This window comes from Felis catus, chromosome C1 (assembly GCF_018350175.1).
Source record: "Felis catus isolate Fca126 chromosome C1, F.catus_Fca126_mat1.0, whole genome shotgun sequence".
Lineage (NCBI taxonomy): Eukaryota > Metazoa > Chordata > Mammalia > Carnivora > Felidae > Felis > Felis catus.
Genome location: NC_058375.1, coordinates 732,428 through 748,946, shown reverse-complemented (window position 1 = coordinate 748,946; position 16,519 = coordinate 732,428). Strand labels below are relative to the sequence as shown.

Below are 16,519 nucleotides of genomic sequence, written 5' to 3'. Positions count from 1 at the left end.
TGGAAGGGATCCAGTGTTACCAGCTCCTAGGAGTCTAAGGATGCGCATTGCCTCTCCACTTACTTTTGCCTCCAGGAGGCAGAGTAGCATCGTGAGACTTCGGCTTTGGTGTCATTAAATCCCCAGTTTCCTGATTTTCTACAAGAGTGATGCTCCTGGCTTGGGATCACATGGCAGTGTGCTGCTGTCTGGAACAGTGGTCTTGTCTTCTGCGCCGAATAGTCAGTAAAAGAGCCCCACCTGGGTCTTATTTTTAGCCAGAAACAAATCCAGACAGCTGTACATGTGAATCCAGGCTGAGGCGGTTTGATTCTGGTGTCCACACCCTTTCTCTCACCGTGACTGTGCCCATAGGAACTGCAGGCTAGGGAAATGCTTATGGGGGCGTGGCTCCCCATTTTCTTCTTCCAAAGAAAAGGAATAGGGAGCTTGCTTTCATGCCTTGAGCCATGGCAGTCTAGGTGTTTGAATCAGAGCAAACTGTGATACATTTTTCCATTTTAATTTTTTCCTACTTGTCTCTTGATGTGGAAAGTGCCTCAGAGGATTTGTATTCGGAGACTGGGATTAATTGTGACAACCAGTCTGAAGGTGGAGCTCTCACCTGAGCCCATATTCTCCCCAGGGACAACTAGTGGTGTCCCGAGTTAGTTTTGGTTGTCACACTGGGGAAGGAGGTGCTGTTGAATATCCCACAGTGGGCAGTACAGCCCCCTCCCCTGAGAATGACCCAATCTAACCAGTCCTGCCGGAATTTGCCACTGCCTGCTTAGAGACTCGGTAGTTCACTGACACGTTCACTGACACAGCAGGTGTGCCCTCCCGAGAGCTCCCCTCTTTGAGTTTGTGAAGGCCAGTTGGCCACCTGTTCACTGATTTTCTTCAGCTTCCTCTTCCACCTCCACACCTACTGGTTTGGTTGTTCTTTTAAGTACCTTTAATGGCACATTTCCTCCCCCCCCCCCCCCACACACCCTCTTTTTTGAAATAAAATTTGTGATACGTTAAGGGAACCACTTTAACGTGAACGATTTAGTGGCATTTAGCACACTTCCTGTGTTGTGCAGCCATCACGTCTATCTAGTTCCAGAACATTTTCATCTTCCCAAAGGGAGCCCTGTATCTTTTGAGCAGTATTCATTCGCACATCCATGTACACAGAGAGCGCCCCTCGCAACCACTGCATTCTGTCTCTGTGGGTCTGTCTCTTTCCTAGAAGCAGAATATTTTCTATTTCACGTAAATGGAACCATATACTTTGTGATCATTTGTGTGTGCTTTCTCCACACAGCATAATGCTTTCGGGGACCGTCTACACCGTAGCATGTGTCAGTGCTGCACTCTTCTTTGTGGCTGGAGAATATTCCATTGTTGGCTGTGCCACATTTTGTTTATCCACTTATTCATTGACGGACATTTGGGCTGTTAGCACCTTTGACCATTGTGAATAGTGCTGCAGTGAAGTGTGTGGACACGCGTTGAGTACCTGTTTTCGGTTGTTTGGGGCTACATGCCTAGGAGCAGCCGTGCTGCATCACGTGGCGAACCTGTGTTTCACCTTTTGAGGAAACTCCGTACGGTTTTCTTTCCACACTTAACTTTTATTGACAGGAAAGCTTGTGCTTCATTACAACTTATGCAATGTAATTCCCAAATAAAAGTATTTTGTGAAGTAAGTGTTTTAGAATTCACAGTTCAACTGGGGGACATTTCATTTTGTTACTACCTCTCCTGACCTCCAGACTAGATGTGTGCCTGGGGGTTTGTAGCTGCACAAGGTAGTGAGTCCGTCAACAGGCAGGGAGGTGGTAATCTGTGAATCATCCAGAATTGGTCTTTTCACATAACTTGGAGAGATCACAAAAGCCTATTTAAATGTTTTCAAATTTAGTTTCTGAGAAAGAACAAGCAGAGATTTCAGAAGAAATCTAGAATTAAGTGTACTTCGGTTCTGGCTGCAGTACAGAGAGAGGAAGAGAGTCAGGGATTCTTCCAGATGCCAGAGCTGGGGCTCTGGATGGCCCTGCTGCCGCAGGAGTGGTGCGAGTTGGCGGGTTGCACACACACCCCTGTGGACCAGTCACACTTGGAAGCAGTCATGCCTTCTTTGAGAGGCAGATGAGGTCCTTTACATGTCAAATGGCCAAGTCTGGGTGACAGGACTTTAGAAGCTTCTTGAATTGCAGTGATTGTTTTTACCATAATGTAATTTTTCTAGTAACTGGATTCTAAGTAGGTCTTCCCTGTGTATTGTTCAGTTGGATTCAGAGTATTTTCCATGAGGCATTTCTAAGTTTTTTTTTTTTTTAAAGAAATTGAGGGACACCTGGGTGGCTCAGTCGGTTAAGCGGCTGACTTAGGCTCAGGTCATGATCTTGGGGTTCATGATGTCGAGCCGTGCGTTGGGCTCTGTGCTGACTGCTCAGAGCCTGGAGCCTGCTTCGGATTCTGTGTCTCCTTCTCTTTCTGCCCCTCCCCCACTCATGCTCTGTCTCTCTTTCTCAAAAATAAATAACATTAAACCTTTTTTTTTTTTTAAGATAATGAGATCGAGGGCACCTGGGTGGCTCCGTCAGTTGAGCGTCTGACTCTTGATTTTGGCTCAGGTCATATCTCAGGGTCTTGGGAATGAGCCCCTCATTGGGTTCCACGCTGAATGTGAAGCCTGCTTGGGATTCTCTCCTCCCTCCTTCTGCCCCTCTCCCCTGCTCCCACTTCCTCCCCTTCTCTCTCTCTCTCTCTCTCTCTCTCTCTCTCTCTCTCTCTCTCAAAAGAAGAAGAAAGAAAGAGAAAGAAATTGAGATCAGAGTTCTTTTGCACATTGAAAAGCCAAATACTAAATTAGTGTAAAGCACCAAGTGAAATGGTTTGGGGCAAGAAATGGTGATGGAGAAGGGATGGATTTATATGCTCCTTCAAATGTATGGAATGTTACTCCTCTCAACCTGAACGCAGTGCATATATAGCCTTTTCTTTGTCTGTTGCAGACAATTTTTCATGCATTGGAGACCAGACCAGAAGCACTTCTGAATTAAGGTAATGTTGAAGTAATTGATCCTTGTCAGTTTTTAAAGCACAATGTTTAAATTTTTTCAGGATTTCTTATTTTAATAATTTAATTTTTGTGTAGTTTTGCCCACCTCTTTTTAAGCCCATAGTTGGTTTTCAGAACAAATTGTTCCTGAGAAACATGTTTCTTTGAAAGGCTCCATCCAGTGTTCAGAAGGAAGAGTTAAGGCCCCAGAGATGGTCGTTCACGTTCTGGACAAGAGCAGAATCTCTCCAGCTTTTTTAATTAGAAAGCAAGAGAGCCCTTTTTCCAAATCAAATGTTGGTTCAAATGCCAGCAGATGGTCAGATAGAGGTGAAGCCACGTGATTCAGAGAAAAATCCCCGTAAGTGTGTATGCAGTGAGAGTGTCACAGAGTCGGGGGTCAGTAAATCTGGTTGAGGGTACAGAGTTCCTTGTGAAATTCTTGCAACTCAGGATAAGTTAAGAGAATTTAAATTAAAAAGCAGAGCTAAATTGAATGAATTCGTTGCTTGAACGATTGGTTGTCCCTGTGCACAGGGTTAACTTGACACCATAGACAAAAATTAAGTCAGAGTGAATCACAGACTCTAAATATTAACCCTAAGAAGAGGACATAGAAGGTTGTGAAGACTTTGGGTTTGGCACAGGTTTCTTAATTATGACATCAAAGTTAACAATCCATAAAAGAGAACATTTATAAGTTAGACTTCATCAAAATTAAAAGCTTCTGCTCCTTCCAAGACACTATTAAGAGAAGGAAAAGACCAGCCCCAGGCTGGCAGAAAGCGTTAGCTTGCGACATGCCTTAGATGACAAGTAAAGAGCTCTCAACATTCAGTATGAAGGACGCGAGTGATTTGAACGGACGCTCCACCAAAGAGCATGTAGAGACAGCAGATGAGCATTTGAAAAGATGGCCAAAATCATTAGTTATCAGGGGATGGAAATTAGATCTGTAAGGAGACACCACTGTCCTACTAGATGGACCAACAGGTGATCCCACCAAGTGCCGAGAAGCGCGTGCGGGAGCGGGGCTTGTGGGCGCTGCCGGTGGGAGAGGAAATGGTGCCAGCACTTTGAAAACAGTTTGGCAGTTTCCTGGTGTTAAGCATACGCCTACCATGTATGCTCCACTCCTCGGTGTGTACCCGAGACCAGTGAAAGCAGGTGTGCACATAAAGACTTGTACGGGCAGCAACACGGGTGAGTCTCAGCAGTGCCGAGTGAGTGGAGCCAGACCACGAGAAAGTACATACTCTGTGACTCCATGGGTATACGCTCCTGGAAGTGTAGTGTATGCTGCTGATGTGTCGTGACAGAAAGCAGATGAGTGGTCACTTGGGGTGGGGCAGCATTCCAGCGGGCACAGGGGGACGCCTGCACACGGTGGAGGTGTTCTTTATCTGAGCTGTGTTGTGCGTGTGTCACATGTCAAGTTGTGCTTATGTGTCGTGTGACCTACACTTCAGCGAAGATCAATTATGTTTTAAATACTAAATGAACAATTAGAAAGTGGCGTGAGCAGGTCTGACCTCTCTACCTGGTGAACCCTTGTGTTTCACGGTCGCCACTGTTGATGTGTTCTTGGTTTCTGCAATGGGGCCTACTCTACTGACTCTGGGGAGGAAGTCTGGTGGGTGAAGGAGGAGGTAATTTTCTGTCTCTTAAATCATTTCAGGCTAAAAAATCTTAGTACTACTTTTACAAGTTCAATTTAGTGAGTGTTTACTATAGTTCAGTCAGGTTTTAAGGGCCTTGTGTGGGTTGTCATGGGCTCCTCATAGCAAGTGAGGTGTGGATACCATTACTGTCTCCATTTTTGGACCAAAACGCAGAGTCAGAGAGAGGTTAGGAGCTTAGTGGAGGCTACCTGGTGATGAGAGGGTCAGAATGGGACCCTGGGTGAGTAAGCCCGAAGCACGTGGCCACCACACTGCCTCCAGCTGGCGGTCCTGCCCAGGTGGGCTGGATGTGCACACGAGGCCAATAAAAACTGTTTCTGCCGGGAAACCCAGGGGTGTCCCTCATAGTTTGCAGGGAGTGTAAATGGCACCGCAGGGAACTTGGGAGTGAGAGCCCCTCACAGGTGCTTGAGGTCATGAAGTTGTTCCCTCCATGGTGCGTGTGATTGATTTCCAGCTTCCACCACCTTCCCTGCTAGACCTTCCTTCTGGATGTGTGCCATTTGTTTCTTAGACCACGTTAATCACGTATGAGTTCTGGCTCTGAAATAAAGGTGGGACTTCCTGTTTGGCGTCAACAGGTTTGCATGGGCTGGGTTTATTGAATAGTTGTTTTTGTTTTTGTTTTTTTTTAATGTTTATTTATTTATTTTTAAAAAAATTTTTTAACGTTTATTTATTTTTGAGACAGACAGAGCATGAAGAGGGGAGGAGCAGAGAGAGAGGGAAACACAGAATCTGAAACAGGCTCCAGGCTCTGAGCTGTCAGCACAGAGCCCGACGTGGGGCTCGAACTCATGGACCGTGAGATCATGACCTGAGCCGGTCGGACGCTTAACCGACCGAGCCACCCAGGCGCCCCAATGTTTATTTATTTTTGAGAGAGAGACAGAGTGCAAGCAGGGGAGGGGCAGAGAGAGAGGGAGACACAGAATCCGAAGCAGGCTTCAGGCTCTGAGCTGTCAGCACAGAGTCTGACACGAGGCTGGAATGCAGGAACTGTGAGATCATGACCTGAGCCAAAGATACTTAACTGACTGGGCCACCCAGGCTCCCCAATTGAACAATTTTTGATCACATAGTATGTGCTAGGTTCTGTGCTCGACACTGGAAGCAAAAAAGATGACCTAGGCTAACAAGACGAGATGCGGAGGGAGAACATGATGGCACAGGTGGGTTCCACCAGACATAAGATTCAGGAGAAAGGCTCACTGGCCATTTCCTGTGACTCCAGAGGGAGAGGTGCCCTCAGTGAGGGTAACTCATACCTGCTCTCCAGCACTGGCTCATCCTGGTCTTTCCATGACGTTGCCTGAGCTGCCATCCCCGAAGTACTTTACGGTCCCCACCACGGTCCCCACTGTTCCTCTGATTGCTGTCATCTGCTGGGTGGGTGACTGGTTTGTCAGGGGACGAAAGGGAAGTGATGTGGGGACAGGAGGCAGGGTGGTAGGGACGGATGGGGACCACGCCTCTCTCTGTTTCTGATTGGGAGGACTAGGATTGGGTTTACGCAGGGAGAGCCTGGTTCCTGCTCTTCTAGCAACATGATAAAGTGAATTCCACCCCGCACCCCCCATTGAGTCTCTTCCTTGTGAACGAAGAGATGAGGATGGACTGAGAGCTGTGCCGGCCACTGTGGCAGTCGTACCGTCGGCCACGTGTGACTCGGGCGCTGTGAGTGAGGCTGGTCCGAATCGGAACGTAAACCACACATTGGATTGTAGAAGCTTAGCATGACACACAAATGTAGAATATCCATTTATAATTTTCTCTATTGATTACGTATTGAGATAACATTTTTGATATATTGGGTTAAATAAATACATTATTAAAATTGATGGTAACCTGTTTCTTTTTATTTTTTCTCTATGTGTACCAGAAAATAGAAACTTCTGAAAGTGGTTCACGTTGTGTCTCTGTTAGACAGCAAGCCAATTGGACAAGAGACGTAGGAGCCTGTGAGCATGGGGGCTGGAGGGGATGGGAGACCCAGAAACTCTTACTCCTAATGAGTGGCTTCTCCTGACCTAGCTGGAAAGCAATTTCAAGATGCTTCCTCTAGAAATGGAGAAACCAAGATCTCTTGCCCCCGATGCAGCACTTGCAACAGGAAGGAGAAAGGTCTCTGTGCTTCCCGGGTCAGAAGGCGGCCTGACGTGTTAACTTCTGTTGCGTCATTGTCAGCTTGCCCTGGCGGAGTGATATGTGGGTGCAGGTGACCGAGAAGTGAAACGTCTTTTTATGGTCCTGTGACCGTACCCAGCCAGTCACAGATTGCTTATAGTGCCTGGCATGGTCAACTCCAGAGGTACCTGAGTCCGAATTGTGGTCTTGCCATTTGTGACTCCCTCTATTTCTCTTGTTTCCCATGTGGACAGTTGGTAGGACCTCTTCCCAAGATTGTGAGGACACAGCATGTGCTCCTAAGTCACAGCTGTGACCTGGGAGTAGATCAGAAATCCCTTTTTACTTCTGAAGTGGTTAGGAATCCAAGCGGTAACATCCTGGAGACCTAGGTCCACAGAAGGACGTTTGACTGTCACTCTTTTAGACTCTGGTGCCGGAAGACAGGGAGTTTGTCTTTTCACCACAGTGTCCTCTGTCCATGGCAGATGCTTAATAAACAGATGTGAGCGAATGAATAAGGTGTGTGTAGAGTGAGGCCAGGAGTGCTGCTGATTCAGGAATTCAGGTTTTTTGCTCTCCAGCTGGACATCACACCCGATCAGAGTGAGCAGGCTGCACCTGTTCCCGTTGCAGCCGAAATGATCTGCTGCCGAAGAAGCAGAGCCGTCTGGTAGAAATCAAGACACGTTCAGAAGAAAGAAGCAGTGTTGACGGTGCGAGTCGTGCTTCTGGTTTCTGCAACTTTATGGGGAGATGCAGAGCTACAGACCGTCTGAATCTACAATCTGCCGTGAGAAGACGGCTCAGGACGGTTCTGCTCACCAAGCAGAAGACACCAGCTCCCTGGGGTATCGGTCAGACTGTCTCTCACCGCTGTCACCTAGAATGTGGTTCTGCATCCTAGTCGTATGTGTTTCCACTCCCCTGGCCTGCGTTTCAAATCATGGACACCCCTTGGCCACTGCCTTCAGGTGGGAGGGAAGAATCCGATGGCCTCCGAAGGAAGCATAAGGGCAAGCTGGGCACAGGTGGAGAGAGTGCCCACGGACCAGCTCGCACGCACACGCGTCTGACTCTGGAAGAGGCTCTGGAGGAAGAGCTGCCACCAGATGAGGGACATCTGGTGAGGAGCGGCAGAGAAGAAGGGCACCCCTCGTCCTGGTCAGAGACAAGCCGCCGTCCGCGTGTCTTCGTTCCTTCGGCTTCCTGGACTCAGGGGGCAAGTGCCGTGTGAGACGCCGAGGCTGGAACTGGGCGCGGGCGGTCTCCGCTCCTCTGAGGCCCCTTCCGACAAGAGGCAGCGCCACAGACGAGGGGCTGGGCTCAGCTCCCCGGGGCTTTGTCAAGGGCTGTAAGGTCCCCAGGGGTGTCTTCCAGGTTCAGTTTGGTGCTCTGTCAGCCAGAAATATGAGGTGGGCTAAGTTTCAAGTTCTTGTCTAGTTCAAGAATTTTCCTAAACAGGCACAAAATAGTACGCATAGTTTAAGTAAGTCTGAATTTAAAGTTACTTAGTACAGGGGCGCCTGGGGACCTCAGTCGATTGAGCCTCTGACTTCCGCTCAGGTCATGATTTCACAGTTTGTGAGTTCAAGCCCTGCGTGGGGCTTTGTGCTGACAGCTCAGAGCCTGCAACCTGCTTCGGGTTTTGTGTCTCTGTCTCTCTCTGCCCCTCCCTCACTCACACTTTGTGTGTGTGTGTGTGTGTGTGTGTGTGTGTGTGTGTGTGTGTGTGTCTCTCTCTCTCTCTCTCTCTCTCAAAAATAAATAAACATTAAAACTTTTTTTTTAATTAAATTATTTAGTATAGATAGCAGAAATGCCTTCTCTCTCGGCCTCTTTGGTCTCAGCTGCAGAAGCGAGGTGGTGAAGGGGACGCTGTCATTTGGGAAGTGTAACAATAAGATGCACAGGCAGTGCCACCACCCTCAGAAGTCAACCTGTGGCAAACGCGGCTACCTTGCCAAGCAGAAGGGAACTTGCACCGGAGCATCAAGGCTGAAAGATGAAACACCCGTCAGGACCAGGTGGATGAGGCACCTAGAAATGGGGTGCTGCAGATCCAGGTCTGGATCCCGGGAGGGGCAGCACCTCTACCCACAAGGGCAGCTGCCTCAGCCCCTGGTTCCTCTTAAGGATTTCAAGGAGACGTCGCACGATAAGTGTTCTCGCTTAAAAAGAAATGATTTAGTGCAATCACAGGATACAGTTGACCCGCAAGTGACACGGGGGTTAGGGGTGCCAACCGTGCCCCACCTCAGGCAGTTGCAAATCCTCATAATAGCCTTTAACTTCCCAAACACTTCACTATGAAGAGACTGCTGTTGCCCAGAAGCTTAGAATAAGTCTATTAGGATGTATTTTATACATATGTCATATGCTGTATTCCTAGGATAAAATAAATAAGAGAAAAGAGAACATCAGTAAGAAAATCACAAAGAAGAGAAAATACACTTATGGTACCGTACTGTATTTATCAAAACCGATCCATGTGCAGGTAGACCCGTGCAGTTCAAACCCCTGTTGTTCAAGGGTCAACTATATTTGAAATTTAAAAAAAAAAATTTTTTTTTTTAATGTTTATTTATTTTTGAGAGACAGAGAAAGATCATGAGTGAGGGAGGGGTAGAGAGAGGGAGACACAGAATCCAAAGCAGGCTCTAGGCTCTGAGTTGTCAGCAGAGCCCAATGCGGGGCTTGAACCCGCAAGCTGTGAGATCGTGACCTGAGCTGAAGTCGGAAGCTTAACTAACTGAGCCACCCAGGCGCCCCTGAAATTTTTAAAAGAAGTTTTCAGCGACATACATCTTATCAGATTTAATTTTAATATGTTCTGAAGTATAAATTGTTTAGAGGAAAAATTTATTTTTTATATATTTTTTAATGTTAATATTGAGAGAGCGTGTGCATGCAAGAGCAGGGGAGGAACAGAGAGAGAGGAGAGAGAGAGTACCAAGCAGGCTCTGAGCTTTCTGCGCAGAGCCTGACGCGGGGCTCAAATCCGTGATCCGTGAGATCATGACCTAAGCCAAAATCAAGAGCTGGATGCCCAACCGACTGAGTCCCCCAGGGACCCCTCTGGTAATTTTTAAATGTGGCACTGCATGGCGGCCTGGAAGTAACTTATGCATGGAGGTAGAAATAGTGCTTTCTGAGGAAGGGGTTTAAGTAAATAAATAACCCTTGGAATCTGTAATTGTTGATCTGGCTGCCTTCTCAATCAGGCACGTCTCCGTGTAGGGGAATAGGGAGGTTTACAAAAGTGATTATTGTTATTTTTTAATGTTTATTTTTGAGAGAGAGGGAGACAGAGTGTGAGCAGGGGAGGGGCAGAGAGAGAGAGAGGGAGACACAGAATCTGAAGCAGGCTCCAGGCTCTGAGCTGCCAGCGCAGAGCCCGACACGGGGCTGGAACCCACGAACTGTGAGATCGTGACCTGAGCCAAAGTCGGACACTCAACCGACTGAGCCACCCAGGCGCCCCATATTGTTATTTTTTTTTGATAAAAAGTCTTACTTTTTGTCATTAGACAAACTGTGTGCTTTACAGTCTGTCCACGTTGCATTGCTTTCCTGTTGTGAGGCTCGTGGTTAACTTTTGTCAGTGTATCCTTTTTGGTGTACGTGGGCCTGTTCCGACCCCTTGCTGGAGCACTGGTAGAGAGCTGGGAAATCAGGGCGGTGAGTGCCAGAGTGGCATTGCGGCCATTCACGGGGCAGCAGGCTTTTCCACTGCACCGATGTCGGGGTTGAGCACAGACTTCTGGAAGGACATGTTAGGTTCCCACAAATGCACTTTGAGTGTGAGTGGCATTTGGCTATCAGTGACTCTATGAATTGCCTGTGTAGGTTTTGTCATTTGAAAAGCATTAAGAACCTTTATTTTTAAAAAGTAGTCAACAGAAGTCAGTGAGGCTCCTTGTCTGCCTTCTAGAATGTCGGTTGGGGACCTCAGGGTAGTCAGACCATTTGTAGGGCTACTAGGTGTGTTCGCTTTCTATAGAGATTGTTTCTTGGGTCTTACTTTTCTGTTCACAGAACTAGCATGCTTGTTGTATGAATTTATTTCTACTGAGGATGATTAAATTTTTGCATTCTCCTAGTGCTTTAGGGGATGCACCTTAAATGGTGTTTACCAGTAAACTGAGAAAATTACACCGCATCACCCATAAATGCAAAACATGCAAAGTGTAAGTCTCTTGCGGGTGCATTATCTGACAGTAAGCCACTTAACTAAGTGGGGCTGTTTCTGATCTGCGTCAGAAAGTTAAGAGCAGGAAAATCTGAGGGGACCAGGGAGATGCTGAGGGCAGATTATTTAAACACACCGTATCCTAGCAGAGTGGCGCACACACATCATCCCTTTTCAAATAACATGTAAAAGTCTGCCGGATCGTTAACACAGAGCCAAATGAGGATGCCGTGTGATTACATTTCCTGTGTTCGTCTTCGTTACCATTTGCTTACCCGTATAAAGACTAGTTACAGTTCACTTTTTATTTCATTGAATGTTCTGATATCTGCTACTTCATAGAAGCCGATTGGGTGGTAATCATCATCAAAACAATTAAGTTTTTATCACTTTCTTAAAGTTTTTTTTATTTTTGAGAGTGCGCGTGCGTGCGTGCACACGTGTGTGAGTGGGGGAGGGGAAGAGAGGAGAGGACGACAGAGGATCCGAAGTGGGCTCTGTGCTGGCAGCAGAGAGCCCGACGTGGGGCTTGAACCCGTGAACTGTAAGTTCATGACCTGACTCGAAGTTGGGACACTCAACTGACTGAGTCACCCAGGTGCCACCTATTTTGAGAGAGACAGAGACAGTGGGAGTGAGAGAGGGACAGAGAGAGAGAGAGGGGGAGAGAGAAAGAATCCCAAATGGGCTCCGTGCTACCAGCTGTGGAGCCGGGCGTGGGCTCGAACTCATGAAACGTGAGGTCATGACCTGAGCCCAAACCAAGAGTCAGACGCTTAACCGACTAGCCACTCAGGTGCCCTTTTTATCACTTTTCAAACATGGATATATAAGCTTCTCTCAAAAATAAACATTAAAAAAAAAGAATAAAAAATTATTTATTTCATTTTTTTATTAAAAAGATTTCTTTAATTTTTATCTACTTTTGAGAGAGAGAGACAGAGCAGGAGCGGGGGAGAGGCAGAGAGAAAAAGGGAGACACAGAATCCGAAGCAGCAGATCATGACTGACCCAAAGTTGGACACTTAACCAACTGAGCCACCCAGGTGTCCCAAGAATTTAAAAAAAAATTAAAGCAAATCCCAAGATCACATCATTTCACCGGAAGTAGGAAGTATTTCTAACCTTTGAGGGTTTTACTCCCATTGTGACCCAAACAAAAGAACAGCAACTCTCAGACGTCACCAGACGCCCAGGCCACGTTCAGATTTTCTTGATTTTTCTCTAAGAAGTCTCTAACATTTTTAAAAACCATTTAATGGAAAATCGAAATGCATCCAAAAGTTAATAGTACAAGAACTTTGTCATCAGACTAGAGCAATTACCACCTCACGGCCGGTCTTGCTTATGTACGTCTTTGCCTGTTTTCCTCCTTGTTTTAAAGCAAACTTCAGACACGTCATTCAAGTCTTTACTACGTTAGCATGTACTTCAGATGACGGGCTGTGGGTGGGTCGTGTTGGATGCAGTGTCCACAGTGTACGTCCCGGGGCGCCTGCTACAGCCACAGTGACCCATCGTGGCGGCGGCGGCCTGCCCGGTGTGGCTCGTGGTGTTCGGGTGGTATGTGAGGCGGGAGGGTTTGAGTTTTTTCTGTTGCCCTTTGGATTTGCACACTTACAATTTTGGAGATTAACTTGGATTTGGGAATGACAGAACAATAGAAAAACTGAAGACGGGTTTAAATTCCTGGTGTAAATCCCTGTCTCTCAAAATGCTTCATTGTCTTGGAGATGAGGGAGGGCACTTCTGTGGCTGAGCTGATTAGAACGAACCGCCGCCCCGTGTGACGCTTGATGCGCAGCGGGCTCGTTTTGGTTTCTGAAGTTTGAGAGTTGTGTGAAAATTAAGGGAAACTTCACTAAAGTCCACCGGGGATACTAGAAGGGGAGGCTGATAGAGCCGGTGCCACACGATGTCAGGTACAGGCCCCAGTTGGAAAAGACGTGCGCTGCGGCTCCTACGGGAAGTCCACCGCCCCTGCCCCTCAGCCAGTGAGAAACCTCGTCCCCCGGAACCCCTGCTTCTCTCCAGTGGGCTTTCATTCAGAACAACCCTCCCAACTTCCCCTTCCTTCCTTCCTTCCTTCCTTCCTTCCTTCCTCCCTCCCTCCCTCCCTCCCTCCTTTCCTTTCCTTTCCTTTCCTTTCCTTTCCTTTCCTTTCCTTTCCTTTCCTTTCCTTTCCTTCCCTTTCCTTCCCTTTCCTTCCCTTTCCTTCCCTTTCCTTCCCTTTCCTTCCCTTTCCTTCCTTCCTTCCTTCCTTCCTTCCTTCCTTCCTTCCTTCCTTCCTTCCTTCCTTCCTTCCTTCCTCCTTCCATAACATAACATTCCTTTCCTTTATTTGTTGGACTTGCCTATGGTTTTGCTGTAGCTCGCCTGTCCGGGATTGCAGTTCTCTGCTGTTCCTGAATAAACTTGTCTTTTGGTGGTAAAGTCACTGGCAGTTCTATTCTGAAGGTTAAGAGGTGCCCCTGCCGTTCGGTTCAGTGCCGCACCGTGGGCCCAAGGCTGTGCCAGCAGCTCGTGTCTTGGGTTGCCCTCCTTTTGGCCGCGAGACCACGTGTGTGCTCTGTTGAAAGGTGGACTTCACGGTCTAATCGCCGAAAAGCTTACAGAGCACTTTCCAGCTGTCTTACTTAATTTTCATTTCAGCTCTGTGGTGTAGGTGACAGGATTCCCATTCTGTAGCAGACGGGCCACAGTACAAAGTGACTTGATGTCATGTTCCTGGTATGTGGCAGAACCAAAACTCGGAATCATTTTTTTCTTTAACAGGCTTCACACCCAGTACAGAGCCCACCACGGGGCCTGAACTCATGACCTTGAGGTCAAGACCTGAGCTGAGATCGAGAGTCAGACGCTTAACCAGCTGAGCCACCAGGTGCCCCCTAAATTTGGAATCATTTTTATACCATCACCCCATTTTGCCATTAACAGACTGGCAGTATGAATGTCATTGTTAGTAACTGTAGGGTGCTGGGGCACCACTGAAGTTCCTTCCCGTACTTTACTGGGGTCTTGAGGAGAGGGAAATGATGCTGCCTTTATCACGAAGTGAGGGGGAGCTACCGGAAGCACGTTATGTTGCAAATGTAAAATATTTGAATAAAAAATTTGGGTTAATGCTTTGACTTACAAAGATGTTGGATACAATCTAAATTAGGGCAGATCATATACTTGCTTTTAAGTTATTTAAATTTCTATGAAAAGTATTTTCAGAAGTTCTAAATAAAAGCTAATGGCAGATGTGGGTCATAAAGAACAGATGTGAGATTCTCAGCAGGTCCTGTCTTAGCGGATTAGACTAGGGAACGCACTGAGTCAGCACAGCCAGAGCTTAGCAGTGACTTTGCGGGGAAGGCGAGACTGAGCCCCGGCCACGGAACCTGATGGTGGGGCTTCCAGAAGCCACTGGGGAACCAAGGGTAGTGAAGAGAAAAGCAAAGTGATCCCATGTAAGTAACACTTAAAATGTACAGTTTTTAAATTAGCAAAACTAATATAATTTGCATTATCAATATTTGGAAGATGAAGAGGAAAACATAACCAATAATTCTAATGAAAATGCTATTAGTCTTTTTAAATGTCTTTCTTTAACTAAAATATATTTTGATTCTTCTAAAATAGCTAAAATTATTACACACAAATTTGTTTTGATTTAATATACAACAAGCATTTTCCCAGATGTTTGTACCATCGTACTATTCTTAGTGATACGTAATAGTTCTCCCAGTAAAAAGTTGACATTAACTAGTCTTATTTTGAAAACTGAAAAGTATGGACAAAAAAAAAAAAAAATGTATGCTTCTTGGTTTCAGAGCCCAGATAACTTGTTAACCTTTTATTTAAAAAAGATGTTTCTTCTTTTTAAATACACAAAAAGAAAAGCATCATCATTTATACACTATTCTGTACCTTGTTTATTTCATTTACTTTATCCTCATAGAAGAGCGTTCAGGTGAACTTTTAGTTGATAGGAATAAGAAAGTTTTTGTTTCCTCTCAGTCCCGCTGTGTATTTGAGTGCGCGTGCTCCGTCCTCGATGTCCGTGGGATGCCACTTTCTCTTCGGGTGAGCACGGACTGGCTGGTTTTCCGCCTATGGTGCGGGGTCGGTGTCCATTAGCTTCTAGCGAAGGGGGCCATCCTTCTGTGGATGCACATGTACATGTCATCAAGGCGGTCCTGGACAGGGCCCACCTAGTGACAGGAAGGCCAGTATGCTGGAGACCCTGAGTGCCCCTTCATCAGTGAAAGTCCATCCATGTATAAAAAACTCCTTTTCCAGATTTGATTTCAGAAGATAACATCTTTGAGGTGGAGAATGGAGAATGTAATTAAAAAAAATTTTTTTTAATGTCTAACCACAGGTTTCTCTTTCTCTCCAGGCCAATCATGTAAAATAGGTCTCCCAGGACACTTATTTTAGTTCTAGTAGCAGTAGGAATACCTCTTTTCTTAAAAATGAACAAATGTGGGTTTTGAGTCTCTTTGTTGAGACTCAGATGTGGGCACTGCTTGTAGAGGGATCTGTAATTAAAAGGCAGTATTAATAATTTATGCTATTTACTGATGAAAGAGAAATAGATCTGGTTTTGTTCTCTTTGTGACTAAAGGTTCAAATCAACAAGTATTGGTATTATTGCTTCTGAAATCTTGTGGGGTAACTGAGTTAAATGGATCTTCTCATTTTTAAGACACATAGGTTTTCAGTTAATTCATTTCTCTGGTTTAAAGCAATGCAACTAGGCGATTACCACATATATAATTCTACAATATATTTAAAAAGAACATCTAAGATGGGGCGCCTGGGTGGCTCAGTAGGTTGTGCGTCTAGCGTCGGCTCAGGTCATGATCTCACAGTTCATGGGTTGGAGCCTCGCGTCCAGCTCTGTGCTGACAGCTCAGAGCCTGGAGCCTTATGTCTCTCTCTCTCTCTCTCTGTCTCTCTCTGTCTCTCTCTCTCTCTCTCAAAAATAGACATTAAAGGGGTGCCTGGGTGGCTCAGTCAGTGAAGCGTCTGACTTCAGCTCAGGTCATTATCTCACAGTTTGTGAGTTCGAGCGCTGTGTTGGGCTCTGTGCTGACAGCTCGGAGCCTGGAGCTGCTTCGGATTCTGTGTCTCCCTCTCTCTCTCTGCCCCTCTCCTGCTCATGCTCTGTCTCCCTCTCAAAAAACAAATAAACATTAAAAAAAATTCAAAAAAAATAAAAATTAGCTCAATATTTTAGTGTTTAAATAAGAAGTGACATGTGTTGACTAAAACTAACAAGTCAGTTCACATCATGAAAACCATTAACTTGTTTTTCTTCACAGTTCTTAGAAGGATGGAATAAAGTGACTTCTTTATAGACTAAGAACAGTTCTCTAACATGGGGGGGGGGGTGATGTTGCTGGAATCCAGCTACTCCCAACTCTGCGTAATCGTGTAGGAGATGTGATATGATCACATGTACATAGGTGTGTGCACGTGAGCGGTGGCAGG

The 16,519-nt window shown here is 46.2% G+C and overlaps 1 protein-coding gene across 3 annotated transcripts in view; it reads left to right on the top strand.

Moving 5' to 3' along the window:
- The window catches only part of GNB1 (G protein subunit beta 1), an 89,270-nt gene that overhangs the window by 38,395 nt on the left and 34,356 nt on the right, over positions 1-16,519 (top strand). Inside the window, exon 2 of one of the 3 annotated variants that reach the window (XM_023257952.2) lies at positions 2,988-3,036. The exons of 1 other annotated variant lie outside the window; for it this stretch is intronic. The gene's annotated coding sequence lies outside the window, so the exon portion shown is untranslated. Of the gene's footprint in view, positions 1-2,987; positions 3,037-14,360; positions 14,491-16,519 lie in introns of those variants that run through there. One more of the 3 variants, XM_019836005.3, reaches the window with a different exon arrangement.